This window comes from Schistocerca nitens, chromosome 2 (genome assembly GCF_023898315.1).
Source record: "Schistocerca nitens isolate TAMUIC-IGC-003100 chromosome 2, iqSchNite1.1, whole genome shotgun sequence".
Lineage (NCBI taxonomy): Eukaryota > Metazoa > Arthropoda > Insecta > Orthoptera > Acrididae > Schistocerca > Schistocerca nitens.
Genome location: NC_064615.1, coordinates 366,232,487 through 366,247,540, shown reverse-complemented (window position 1 = coordinate 366,247,540; position 15,054 = coordinate 366,232,487). Strand labels below are relative to the sequence as shown.

The window sequence follows — 15,054 nt, the reverse complement described above, 5'->3', positions numbered from 1 at the left end:
ACTTAACATCTGAGGTCATCAGTCCCCTAGAACTTAGAACTACTTAAACCTAACTAACCTAAGGACATCACACACATCCATGCTCGAGGCAGGATTCGAACCTGCGACCGTAGCGGTCGCGCGGTTCCAGACTGTAGTGCCTAGAACCGCTCGGCCACCCCGGCCGGCTATTGTGATTAATTATTACATTGACTGTTACTTACCAGTGAAGTACACCGGCGGTATTTTCTGCCCTGTGGCCGTTAACGCCCCAGTTACCTGCCCTGGATGTTAGCGTTCTTTTCCAGCAGTGTGCCTTTCCTTGTGTTGATGCTGTCAACCATGGCACGTAGAACGACAGCCTTTTAAGTCGTTTGGTTCATATTTTGCTTAGAGTGGTTATTGTTCCCTTGGCTGTTTTTAGACGACAATTTCTGAAGACGTAGTGCTCTTCGTATCCTCGTCCTCGGCCGATATTTTCCATCGTTGTGCCGTTGGTCAGACGGAAGGGAATTGGTTAAATTGTTGGTTGGTCTTTGGGCCGTCCCTAGTTTGGATTGCCATCCAATTATTTAACTTCAACTCTTGGCTGCCTGTATCACCTCAACTTACATTTGAGCTACCTTCTCAGGCCGACCCTTGGAAGACTTCTGAGCATCACTTGTTTTGTTGTTGTAGATTGTGATTTTCATTTTAGTTTCAAGCATTGTGCGAGGCCTTCAGCTGTGTATTAATTAAATTCTTTTTAAATTTTACATAAAGGCCTTCAGCCGTGTTAAATTAAAATTTTGAAGATTGATTTTATTTTTAAAAAATTCCTTAAAATTTGATTTATCTGAAATTGTTTGTAATCCAGGCCCTAACCCGTTAGTTGTTCGATGTGTCATGCGTGGCCTTCAGCCGAGGATTTATGTGAACTCCCTTTTAATAAGGCCTTCGGCCGTATGTATTCTTTGAAGGAAAATTTTTCATAAGAAGGAAAGGGTTTATTGTGAATTGTTTGTCTGACTTGTTCAGGTCTTCAGCCGCTGTTTCAAATTTGTTGGTGGCCTTCAGCCGTGCAATACGTTAATATTTCTTAATTAGACTTTCAGCTGTTCTGTTGTAAGTTTAAAAAGAAATTTCTTGGTTGGAAAAATTGTTTTAATTATAGTTGTCCTTCAGAAGTGTAGTGTAGGCCTTCAGCCGCTAATTGTTTTCAGTTGCATGTTTTTTAAGGAAAAAATTTTTATCTTATTATTTTTAATTGCTTGTGATTTCTAAGCCAGGCCTTCAGCCATTCTTGTTTTTGATGTGGTTTTGGCCCTTCAGCCCAGAAAGCATCTCGAGTTCTTTAACTAGGCCTTCAGCCGTATTCTTTAACTGTGATCTTTTAAAGCAATGTGTAAATGAGTGGTCCTTAGAAAAATAAAGTTGTGTGTTTGATTGCGCAACTCACAGTAACTGTTTACGCCCCCATCCATAATCATAACCTTATCCTGTGCGCTCTCTGAGTACGTACCAACTTTTTCAGTGTTAGACAATGACTTTTTGATTTTTCATGCAGTAAAGCATTTGACGAACTTTGATGAGGTAATAGATTCTTTTGCACAAAGGATAGCAGGCTATGTAAAGCTTAGCAAAATTAGGACAAAAAAATACTAGGATCTAAGGATTGAATAAATGTGCACTGCCTTCCTTGTCTCTTGTCTTTTCTGGTTTTATGTTTCCTGTATTTAATTTTTTGTCACACAAAAGAGAAAGTTATTAGCTAATATTCAGTAAAGAGTGCAATTTTTTTACTTTTTTTATTTTTTTAAGGGAGGTAGGACGTCAAATCGGCCGACTGAGATCAGGAGAGGCACCACTAGGCATTTTAATTTCCACTGTTCTGAATACAGATTTGATAGCTTCCATTACAAAATATACACGTCTGAATTCCACAGAGCGAAATACAGTGACGTACGATAGAAGAGTGCTGTGTGAAGACACGTGGCCTTGCACTTTGGCACACTTTATTACGACGAAATAACTTTCGGAAATATCGTGGATCCGGGGCTGCTCCGCCTTGATTCAACACTTTTTTAAAGATTTCTTCCCCAAACTAGTTACAGCGAAAATATTGCTGCTATCAGTGGGTTTCTTTATTCTAAGACATGCAAAACTAGCATCGTTACAAAACATTATGAAGAAAGTGCTTGTGTATTTTTTGGTTCCAGACACAGTACTGTATGAAAAGTTTTACGGTACCCTTTTACTTTTAAGTCACTGCCTAGTTTCTATGTTTGTTGTCATTTTTCGGCATATTTTCTATGTTCATTGCCATTGTTTCGACACCCAACGTATCATCTACCACGGTATCAGCGGCCGCTATTAACAAATATGAAAATGTTACTAACGAATATAAAAACTATTGGGAACTGCAGTATTGTTGTGGATACTGTTTTGGTCGGCACTAGATTGTGACGTAATATGTCAAGTGCTCACCTTCGTTCGTCGGTTTACTGTTGCTCCACACAGGAAAACACAATCTGTTATCTTGGCAGTATTTCAAAAAATTACGCCATCTTGCTGCCCACTTATGTGGGCGCGAGAAAGTTTTGAACGCTGTACTGTAGCGTGACTACTTCTGATCTAAGGTCTATGATAGGTGTGTGTGTGTGTGTGTGTGTGTGTGTGTGTGTGTGTGTGTGTGTGTGAGTTCCTAATTAGAAGCAGTAAACAGTGTGTGGTTGTGAAGCGTTGTGTTTCCAAATATTACGTTTTTGCCTTCGGCTGCAACCATTTCTATGTAATAATTACCTTACATTGTTAGTTTACCGTGTAAACTGTTGGGTGTCAGGTTGTGTAATTCAGTTTCGATATTTGTGTGGTTGTAGTTCTTATCTATTAAGTGTTCTGTGAAAGTGGGCTGTCTGCTGTCACTCTTCAGAGCTCTCATGTACCCTGTGTACCTGCTTCAGAAGTTTCTACCTGTTTGTCGTATGTATTGCGACTGACAGGCGTGGCATGTGAGTTGGTATATACCTGCATTGGTGAATTTATCTGGAATTCTTTTGCATTATCTTAGTCTTTGTTGTACTGTGTCGTTTGTTCTGAATGCTATTGGGATCCCTTTCTTCTTCAATATATTTCTAGTTCTGTGTATTATTCTACTATTGTACAGCAGGGCGTTGTTTTCTGATGTGACATGATCTGCTGTGATGTCTGGGTGTTCTGACTCAAGAGTTTTTTGCCCCTTTGGCTGTGCACTTGAATTGGTGGCCACTATCATTATCTTTCATTTTTATCTTGTTGTTGAGCTTGATTATGGTGTCTGTTTTGTATTCATTTCCAACAGCAATTTGTTTGATTATATTTAGTTCGTATGTGTAATTATTAGCTTTCAGAAGTGTTCTGTTTATGCTATGGAACATGTGTGTGAAACTGGTATATATGTGAGCTGTCAGGCGATTGTATGAGCTATGGATAACAGTATATTTTCTGTAAATGGAAAGTTCATGTTGGTGATTGTTTCTTGTAATTGTAAGGTCCAGGAAATGTAATTTCTTGTTGTCTTCAGTTTCCATTGTGAAGTGCACTTGTGGTATACTATATCGATGTTGCTATGTAGCTCCTGTATCCTACTTAGTGTTTCATCAGTAGCAGTTTATTATTTTTTCACAATGTTGTTGAATATTACGTTATCTTTCTGATGATGGAAATAGAAGTTGTTGTTGAAAGTAAAATAATTTTCTAGCGTGATTAGCCTTAGGATAAATGAGATTTCGTTATTTGTAGGTCGGTCAGTTTCTTGCCTTTCAGATGTTGTCCTGTGTATATATGAATATAGTGTCAAATGATACCAGTGCTGTTGTCGAGAAGGTCTTAATGTTCTTAATTTTCAGTATTATGACTCATATATTTTATAGTCTTCTTTTTGTTTGTGTTTGTCTATGTATCCTGTAGAAATGTGTGCATGTGTCTCCCTAGTAAGTAAGATCAAGTTTGTCTAAATGGTTCAAATGGCTCTGAGCACTATGGGACTCAACATCTGTGGTCATAAGTCCCCTAGAACTTAGAACTACTTAAATCTAACTAACCTAAGGACATCACACACATCCATGTCCGAGGCAGGATTCGAACCTGCGACCGTAGCAGTCGCGCGGTTCCTGACTGAGCGCCTAGAACCGCTAGACCACCGCGGCCGGCCAAGTTTGTCTGAATTTAACTAGTGGTCTAACTGGAATATTAAGTTTGTAGATCTTTGGAAAGCTTGTCAAAAGTGGAGCTTTAGGATTCTTTTGTGTCATTCTTTTGTCTGGATTTGTAGTGTGCGTGTGATGCTTTTTAAGAGTTTCTTCAGGTTCCTTTGGTATCTTTGTGTTGGTCACTGGTGAGCTAAGTTATATTATTTCCTGCCAAGAAGTTTTCTGTTCTCTCAGTGTATTCTGTCTCTGTTATTAAGATCATTACGTTCCCTTTGTTCACCTAAGTGATGAATGCGTTATGGTGTTTCAGTGTTCTTTCTATACTGCTTATGGTTTTCTCATGAGATGTTTTTATATTTGTATTTACAGATCGTTTGTTCTTTCTAATTACTTTAAACGACAGGCAACGCGGATTTTCCATCTACAGCAAACCTACATCGACAACCACTGTTATCCGTGGCTCATACAACCACCTGACAGCCCATAAATGTGCCAGTTTCATACACATGCCCCACAGAATAATCAGAGCACTTCTTAAACCTATAAGCTACACACATGAACTAAATATAGTCAAATAAATTTCTGTTGAAAATGAATATAAAACACATACCAGAAACAAGTTCTGCAACTAGATAAAAATGAAAGATAATGACAGTGGCCACCAACTCAAGCGCACAACCAAATTGTTTGAAAACGCAGAGGCAGAACACACAGACAACACATCAGACCTCATGACGTAAGAAAAAGGAAATACTGGTACACATTAACAAAATAGAACATATCCGCACATATACCGAAGAAGCAAGGGATTCTCATAGTATTCAGGATGAACAACACAGTACAGTAAAGACTGGAAAGTGACAGCACATATTCCACTTTCGCAGAACACATGATAAATATAAAAATCGCCACCCCACACAAATACCGAAATTGATCTAAACATCGTGAACTCAGCAACAAAAAATGGTTCAAATGGCTCTGAGCAGTATGGGACTTAACATCTGAGGTCATCAGTCCCCTAGAACTTAGAACTACTTAAACCTAACTAACCTAAGGACATCACACACATCCATGCCCGAGGCAGGATTCGAACCTGCGACCGTAGCGGTCACGCGGTTCCAGACTGAAGCGCCTAGAACTCAGCAACAGTTTACACCGTAAACTAACAATAGAGTTAATAATTATTACAAGCAAAAGACTATAGTGGAAGGCAAAAACGTAATAAATGGAAACATAACACTTTGCAGCAAAACAGTCTCTACTGCTTTAAGAGAACTGACATACGAGACAGAACAGGAACAGAAATAACTCTCTCTCTCTCTCTCTCTCTCTCTCTCTCTCTCTCTCTCTCACACACACACACACACACACCAACATGTGATCACTCTCCCACCACACACCGAGACCGAGACCTAAGTAAGGATCAGAAGTCGTCAGAGCTCCAGGTACGGCGTTCTAAACCCTCTCGCGATACGCGATATATCTATCTATATCCGAATCCCGCTCCAGATACTGTCGGCTCTGGATGCAGATGAGTCCTCTCCATTTGGCACAGTCCTCCCACCACTTTTCTTCCTCCACTTGCTGCCAGGTCACACCTCTCCTTTCTACAGATATTCTCAGTCCCATTTTCCACCGTGTTCTTGGGCGCCCTCTAAGTCTTTTCCCATCCATCTTTAGTTCTTCCATAATTTTGGGGAGTCTCTGCCCATGCATCCTCTTAACATGCCCATACCATCTTAATCTCTTTCTTTCAATTTCTTCTCTCATACTTTCTTGTTTAAGGTCCTTTCTAATCTCTACATTCCTTACTCTGTCCATTCCTTTTTTTCCCTTAACTGCTTTGGGAAATTTCATTTCCCCTGCTTGCAGTCTGCTCCAGTCCCTTTCTGTCATTGTCCATGTTTCTCCACCATAGGTGACAATAAGGATGTAATAATTCTTATACATAAGGAGTTTTGCTCTTTCTGAAACTTCATTATTCCAAATCAGGTGTTTTATTGTTTGGTAGAAATTGCCTCCCTTCTGTAACCTCTTATTAATTTAGTTAGTTATTCTTCCATCCCTAGATATTTCACTCCGGGCCGCGGTGGTCTAGCGGTTCTGGCGCTGCAGTCCGGAACCGCGGGACTGCTACGGTCGCAGGTTCGAATCCTGCCTCGGGCATGGGTGTGTGTGATGTCCTTAGGTTAGTTAGGTTTAAGTAGTTCTAAGTTCTAGGGGACTTATGACCTAAGATGTTGAGTCCCATAGTGCTCAGAGCCATATTTCACTCCCTAAATAAGTGAAACTTTCTACCACTTTGAGGGGTTCTCCATTCAAGGTAATATTTCCGTTGATCCCTTTCTATCTTCCAAATACCATTACTTCATTCTTACCTTTATTTATTTTTAATCCATACCTTTTCATTATTTCCTTCCACGCATCAAGCTGTAACTGTACATCTACCTCTTTATCACCCCATATTACCATATCATCTGTAAAAATCATCTTTTTGTCTTTTTCTTGTACTATATCTTTAACTGCCCTATTCATTCCCTCCACCACACCATTAAAAAGTGCAGGAGATAGAATACTTCCTTGCTTAAGTCCTTGTCTTATTTCGAAGTATTCAGAGTTCCCCAATGGTGTTCTAATTCTACAATTGTGTCCTCTGTACATTGTCTTTATAACATTAATGTATCCATCTTCTATATCTATCTTCTTCATTTCTTCCCAGAGTCTTTCCCTGTCAACTGAATCATATGCCTTTTCTATGTCTATAAAAACCATTATCACCCTTTTGTTATACTCCCAACTTTCTTCCATCAGTTGACAGATAGAAAATATCAGGTCGATCGTGCTTCTTCCTTTCCTAAACCCATGCTGTTCTTCACTCAGCTCCTTTTCTATCTTTTAACTTAATCGATTTAGTAAAATTCTTTCAAAAATCTTGTCTGTATGACTCATAAGGGTTATTCCTCTGTAGTTTTTACAAAGTCTTTTACTGCCTTTCTTGAAGATGGGAACAATGTCTCCTCCAGTCGTCAGGTATTGTACTATTTCTCCACACGTTTGATAGTACTCTATACAGCCACTGCATTCCCGCTGGACCTGCTGCTCTTATAATGTCCACTGATACTTCATCAGGTCCTGGGGCTTTCCCCCCATTCATCTTCTTCACAGCTTTTTCCATTTCTTCCCGTGTAATTTGTCCTAATTCTGCTTCCCAACTTCTCTCAATTTCTCTATTATTTGTTGTTTCCTCATGTACCTGCTCCTCAGTGTTTAACAGATTCTTAAAATGTTCTTTCCAGAGATTTTTTATATTCTCTGGATCTTCAATAATGGTACCGTCCTCTGTTTCCATCTTTACTGGTACTTCAGAAGCCTTCCTTTTATTTTTCATCATTTTATAGAACATTTTCTTATTGCTCTTCACATCTTCTTCAAGTCTTTTTGTTAACTCTTCCCATGCGATATAATGCTCTGAAATACTGCCATGGTGTTAAGTTAGTTTTTTTTTACGTGTTTAAAGTAACAACTAGCCAACCAATGAACGTTAGTAGATTACAGATTACGTTTCAACCTAGTGCCCACCGAAACTGTATCTACAACAGTACCGTAATTGCCAATAGTATAACATTTTCATATTTGTTAATAGCATTTCCATATTAGTTAGTAACAGCCGCTCATACCGTTGCGAATGACATGCTGTACGCCGAAAAAAACAGCAACAAACATAGAAAATATGCCGTAAAAATGGCACAAACATAGAAACAAAGCAGTGACTCAAAAGTAAAAAGGTATGTTAAAACTATTCACAGAATACAGGGTTATTCTATTTGATGGACCCATTTTCAAAAATTCGTATGTATTCAAGTACAAATCCAAAATGAACAAGCTTTATACCAATGAAAAGAGGAAGTTACAAAGTTTTTGGCGGGCGGTGATGGTTTCAGAAACGGCCGGTAGAGTTCGCGCGGGAATAGGGCCGTCATTCTGTTTCATCGTCAGTTGTGAGTGAGATGGCAACTGTGGAGCTCAAGGTTTTCTGCGTTCTTGAGTTCACGAAAAGCGAGTCACAAATTGCAGTGCAACGGGCATTTCGTAACAAATTCGTTATTCAACCATGTAATGGTATCTGAATTACGTAACCATTATGGTACCTCACCTGAACCTCTCGATACCAGTAATATTCTACTGTATTTCTAACTATTTAACATATTTCTGAGACAACATTCAGATTTGATTTCATTTGTGATACATCGATATGTTTATATTGCAATGATATTATTCTTATGTGTATTCTTTCTTTTCTCACTATGATCTTTGACGTACTTGTAACTCTGATTTTTGGGCGCGTAAGCGATAGTTAGTTAGTTGTTAAGTTGTTAGAGAGTCGGACCTTGAGAAAGTCAAGTCTTGGACGTCATGTTGGAAAGACGCGTATTGTAGTCCGCTTATAAAATGTGAACTTTAACAGTGACTGTGAGAAAGATGTTTTCAAGTATGTTTTGTATTGTGAAGTGATGTTTGTGTCTCACGTGATATTGAAATAAAAGCAGTTAAAAGGAAGTGTAACTTAAATTCGGAGTGCTGATTATTTTTTTTACATCGCCATTGTGCTAACTTTGAAAGGTTTAATCTCCAAGAATGGTTTGAGAAGCGCATCTACAAAACTTTTGAATATAGCAGAATAAAACCTAGGCCTCTTTGCATCCGAGCTTGGAATCATAACCACCTAGATTTTCAACGATTGAGCCATGATTTTACGACGAGACCAGCGTGGGGAACACAAAAAGATGAGTGCCTAGTTTTTTGATTATTACATGAAATGACTTTATTAACTATGCTCTAATGACACCTGCCACATAATATGACTATTGTTGCCTGAAAATGTAGTATTTAGCAGCGTGAGCAACACCACAATCGTTATTAAAATTTTGACCTTTGTTGTGGTAGGGTTGTTAGAACCACCAACTCGCAAAAGAACTAGCCGTCGGTTTAAGCAATTTAAACAGACTTGGAGTGTGTGCAAACGAAAATGCAAAGACCGACCGCGAGTGTCAGAGGATGATGTCCGACGAATTCAAGAAAGTTTTGTGTGCAGTCCCAGTAAGTCTACCAGTAGAGCCATCGAGAACTTGGGAAAACCCCAACTAACTGTATAGATGTTCGGAGACGGCATTTGCTTTACAAGCGCTACCGCTTACAACTTGTGCAGGCTCTCAACCTCAATGACAAATAGAGCGTCTCGCATTTTGTGGTTATGTGCTAGCAAAGATGAAGGACGATGCATTTCTACAGCGTGTAATTTTTACCGATATAGCGACGTTTCACCTCAGTGGAAAAGTCAACAGACACAATGTTCGCATATGGGGTTTGGAAAATTCACATTCACGATTGCAACATGAAAGAGACTCACTGAAGATCAACGTCAACCGTGCTGTATCCTTTACAAAGGTTTATGTACCATTTTTCTTTGCGGGAAGAACTACACTCCTGGAAATTGAAATAAGAACACCGTGAATTCATTGTCCCAGGAAGGGGAAACTTTATTGACACATTCCTGGGGTCAGATACAGCACATGATCACACTGACAGAACCACAAGCACATACACACAGGCAACAGAGCATGCACAATGTCGGCACTAGTACAGTGTATATCCACCTTTCGCAGCAATGCAGGCTGCTATTCCCCCATGGAGACGATTGTAGAGATGCTGGATGTAGTCCTGTGGAACGGCTTGCCATGCCATTTCCACCTGGCGCCTCAGTTGGACCAGCGTTCGTGCTGGACGTGCAGACCGCGTGAGACGACGCTTCATCCAGTCCCAAACATGCTCAATGGGGGACAGATCCGGAGATCTTGCTGGCCAGGGTAGTTGACTTACACCTTCTAGAGCACGTTGGGTGGCACGGGATACATGCGGACGTGCATTGTCCTGTTGGAACAGCAAGTTCCCTTGCCGGTCTAGGAATGGTAGAACGATGGGTTCGATGACGGTTTGGATGTACCGTGCACTATTCAGTGTCCCCTCGACGATCACCAGTGGTGTACGGCCAGTGTAGGAGATCGCTCCCCACACCATGATGCCGGGTGTTGGCCCTGTGTGCCTCGGTCGTATGCAGTCCTGATTGTGGCGCTCACCTGCACGGCGCCAAACACGCATACGACCATCATTGGCACCAAGGCAGAAGCGACTCTCATCGCTGAAGACGACACGTCTCCATTCGTCCCTCCATTCACGCCTGTCGCGACACCACTGGAGGCGGGCTGCACGATGTTGGGGCGTGAGCGGAAGACGGCCTAACGGTGTGCGGGACCGTAGCCCAGCTTCATGGAGACGGTTGCGAATGGTCCTCGCCGATACCCCAGGAGCAACAGTGTCCCTAATTTGCTGGGAAGTAGCGGTGCGGTCCCCTACGGCACTGCGTAGGATCCTACGGTCTTGGCGTGCATCCGTGCGTCGCTGCGGTCCGGTCCCAGGTCGACGGGCACGTGCACCTTCCGCCGACCACTGGCGACAACATCGATGTACTGTGGAGACCTCACGCCCCACGTGTTGAGCAATTCGGCGGTACGTCCACCCGGCCTCCCGCATGCCCACTATACGCCCTCGCTCAAAGTCCGTCAACTGCACATACGGTTCACGTCCACGCTGTCGCGGCATGCTACCAGTGTTAAAGACTGCGATGGAGCTCCGTATGCCACGGCAAACTGGCTGACACTGACGGCGGCGGTGCACAAATGCTGCGCAGCTAGCGCCATTCGACGGCCAACACCGCGGGTCCTGGTGTGTCCGCTGTGCCGTGCGTGTGATCATTGCTTGTACAGCCCTCTCGCAGTGTCCGGAGCAAGTATGGTGGGTCTGACACACCGGTGTCAATGTGTTCTTTTTTCCATTTCCAGGAGTGTATAATGGGAATCATGTACCTGGACATGTTGGAACAATGGATGTTCCCTCAAGTTATGGAAGATTCCCTGGACTTCATTTTCCAACAGGATCGAGTTACACCCTACTGGTACTGTGATGTACGAGGTTTTTTGAATGACTTCCTTCCTCAGCACTGGATCGGTTGCAGGGGACTTGAGGATCCGGCTGTGCACATCTGGCCACCGAGATCTCCCGATCTCACACCCTGTGACTATTTCTTACGGGATTATGTGAAGGAAGCTGCCTCTACCAACCAGTCTGAACAATGTACAGAACCTGATCATTGCTGCCATGCATTCAGTAACAGCAGATATGCTTTTGCATGTGTGGGACGAATTTAGCTAACGTGTCGATGTTTGCCGTGCAGCCAATGATGGCCACATTGAACACTTATAACATTTATCACATTTCTAATTATTAAATAATTATTACAACTAATTAATTACCAGTTATTACAATTATTAAATTGATATCACACAATATGAAAAAAAAAACTTTGAAACTTCCCCTTTTCATTGGTATAAAGATTGTTCATTTTCGATTTTTACTTGAATAAATATGAAGTTTTGAAACTGGGTCCATCATTTATAATAACCCTGTACAATATCTAGAACCAACCAGTGCACACGATGTTAATTTTGCATATTTTACAATAAAGAAATACGCTGATGTTGGTGATATTTTCGCTGAAACAGTAATATTTTGTTGGAAAGATAGTTTAGTAGAGGAAATGAAACTTTTTGATTATCCAGTTTGTACTAGCTTGCTTGGGAGACACAGAAGGACAACATAGATCGATGGTAACAACCACTAGACTAGCTGATCTGAAAAAAGAAGAATGTGTTTCAGAGTAAGAACGAAAATTTACAGTATAGACTCTGACTATCATTTGGGCATTCAGTGCTGGTGGGTTTGAACGATGACCTGTTATTTCACTGAGAGTCTTAATTTATTAATAGCTAAAGTGATTGGTTATATTAATAAGTCAGGTGGAGAGCACCTGCTGCACTACTCATGATGATTTATTCTACTGTGTTTTATTGTATCCAACAGTTATTTAATGAGCATCGAGATAATAAATGTAACTTTGTTTCCAGAGGTTCTTATTATGGGATGTATCCCAGCGGCGACCTAGCAAGAAATGTTAAACGAATATCTGAATTGTTCCAGCAGCACTTCCTTATCACACGCCACTGTTAGATTACTGGTAAGTTTTGTATTTCAGGTACCAATTAAACTGTTCAAAAGACAACAAAATTAATGCAATCAGTGCCTCTGTGTTCTTAAGTGAAACTTTGTGATCGATACTTTTCGCATAATTGCACGTAAAGAAATTTGTCACTAAGAACAGCATTTTATCCATCAGTCGCGGTTAAGACCTTATAGTGTAGGGATGGAGGACAAGTCATCATCTCTGGGCTAGGTAGAAACATATGCTGACTTCTAAAACGTGTACATCCCCTGAGGGACCAGTTTCAGTCTCGCTGGTGGGACAACTTTTATAATTCTTGTCTTTTGTCCCGAAATTCCTGAACTGTTTTCTCAAAGCGCACTTTCCTAGTAGCTATGATTATTATTATTGAGGTCAGTGTTAATAGTATAAAGACTAGTCAAATGAAAACGAGACGGGCTATACAACGAGCATGGCGCTGACCTTGGTAACTCAGGTGGGTGTGTATGGAAATGGCCTCTTTTGGGAATTAGGAAAGAACAGCGCGAACGTCCGCCGGTGTGCCATTTGTCTGCTGTGCTCCACGTGAGATCGGCGAATCGTATGTGCGTCCTGACTTCACCATGGAGGCTGGGAAAGAGGAACAGCGATGTGTAGTGCGGTTTTTGAGTGTGGAAGATGTGTTGTTGTTGTTGTGGTCTTCAGTCCTGAGACTGGTTTGATGCAGCTCTCCAAGCTACTCTATCCTGTGCAAGCTTCTTCATCTCCCAGTACCTACTGCTACCTACATCCTTCTGAATCTGCTTAGTGTATTGATCTCTTGGTCTCCCTCTACGATTTTTACCCTCCACGCTGCCCTCCAATGCTAAATTTGTGATCCCTTGATGCCTCAAAACATGACCTACCAACCGATCCCTTCTTCTAGTCAAGTTGTGCCACAAACGTCTCTTCTCCCCAATCCTATTCAATACCTCCTCATTAGTTACATGATCTACCCATCTAATCTTCAGCATTCTTCCGTAGCACCACATTTCAAAAGCTTCTATTCTCTTCTTGTCCAAACTGGTTATCGTCCATGTTTCACATCCATACATGGCTACACTCCATACAAATACTTTGAGAAACGACTTCCTGACACTTAAATCTATACTCGATGTTAACAAATTTCTCTTCTTCAGAAACGATTTTCTTGCCATTGCCAGTCTACATTTTATACCCTCTCTACTTCGACCATCATCAGTTATTTTGCTCCCTAAATAGCAAAACTCCTTTACTACTTTAAGTGTCTCATTTCCTAATCTAATCCCCTCAGCATCACCCGATTTAATTTGACTACATTCCATTATCCTCGTTTTGCTTTTGTTGATGTTCATCTTATATCCTCCTTTCAAGACGCTGTCCATTCCGTTCAACTGCTCTTCCAAGTCTTTTGCTGTCTCTGAGAGAATTACAATGTCATCGGCGAACCTCAAAGTTTTTACTTCTTCTCCATGAATTTTAATACCTACTCCGAATTTTTCTTTTGTTTCCTTTACTGCTTGCTCAATATACAGATTGAATAACATCGGGGAGAGGCTACAACCCTGTCTCACTCCTTTCCCAACCACTGCTTCCCTTTCATGCCCCTCGACTCTTATAACTGCCATCTTGTTTCTGTACAAATTGTAAATAGCCTTTCGCTCCCTGTATTTTACCCCTGCCACCTTCAGAATTTGAAAGAGAGTATTCCAGTTAACGTTGTCAAAAGCTTTCTCTAAGTCTACAAATGCTAGAAACGTAGGTTTGCCTTTTCTTAATCTTTCTTCTAAGATAAGTCGTATGGTTAGTATTGCCTCACGTGTTCCAACATTTCTACGGAATCCAAACTGATCTTCCCCGAGGCCCGCTTCTACCAGGAAGATGTGTAAGGAAGTGAAATTCATACCCCAATGTCTGCTGTGTATGGCGACCACCATCTGACACGTGCGTGTGTGTTTACGTGGAATAAGCAATTTCGATGAGGTCGGATGTCACTGACAGTAGACAGTCAGGACGAGCTCATCGTGTCATTACCCATTCTATCATTGGTGCAATAGATGCTACCGTCAGAAATGACCGATGGCGGTCGGTGGAAGGCAATCGGCTCATTTTGGACATCAGAGACGGTACCGCTCTCGCCATCTTGACAGAAGATCTCAAGTTGCGGAAAATCTGTGTGCAGTGGATTCCTGTGCAATGGATTCCTCTCAGCCTGACGTAAGATCAGAAGTAGAACAGAATGTCGACATCACTGCATCACATGGAACTGTATCATTATGAAGAATATCGCTTCCCGTCCCGTATTGTCGTGGGAAATGAAACATGGTGTCATCATTTTGAGCCAGAGAGCGAGCGTCACAGCCAGCAATGTAAGCACATGGATTCACCCCCACCGAAAAAAATCTATCAAAGCTGTGCACACCAGCTCCGGGAAATGTCATGATGATCTTTTTCTTTGACTGCAAGGACCCGCTGTTTATTGATTTTTCTGGAACACGGCGCCACAGTTAACACATTTCGCTTTGTCGACAGTTTGCGAAAACTGAAGTGTGCTATCAAGTCCAAACACCCAGGAATGTTGACGGATGGTATCACTCTGATGCAGGATAATGCCCATTCACATGTTGCCAGGGTTGTTTCGACCACACTGCAGAAATTTACATGGGAAGCCCTGATTCATACTCCATACATTCTCGATCTCTCCCCACGCGATTTCCATAATTTTGGACTCCTAAAGAAATACGTACGTGGTCGTCGATTTGCTTCGGAAAAAGAGATGCACGCTTGAGTACAATC

At 41.5% G+C, this 15,054-nt stretch overlaps 1 protein-coding gene across 1 annotated transcript in view; it reads right to left on the bottom strand.

Moving 5' to 3' along the window:
* Positions 1-15,054, bottom strand: part of LOC126236185 (ATP-binding cassette sub-family C member 4-like) — a 296,035-nt gene that overhangs the window by 57,000 nt on the left and 223,981 nt on the right. The window lies entirely within an intron of this gene.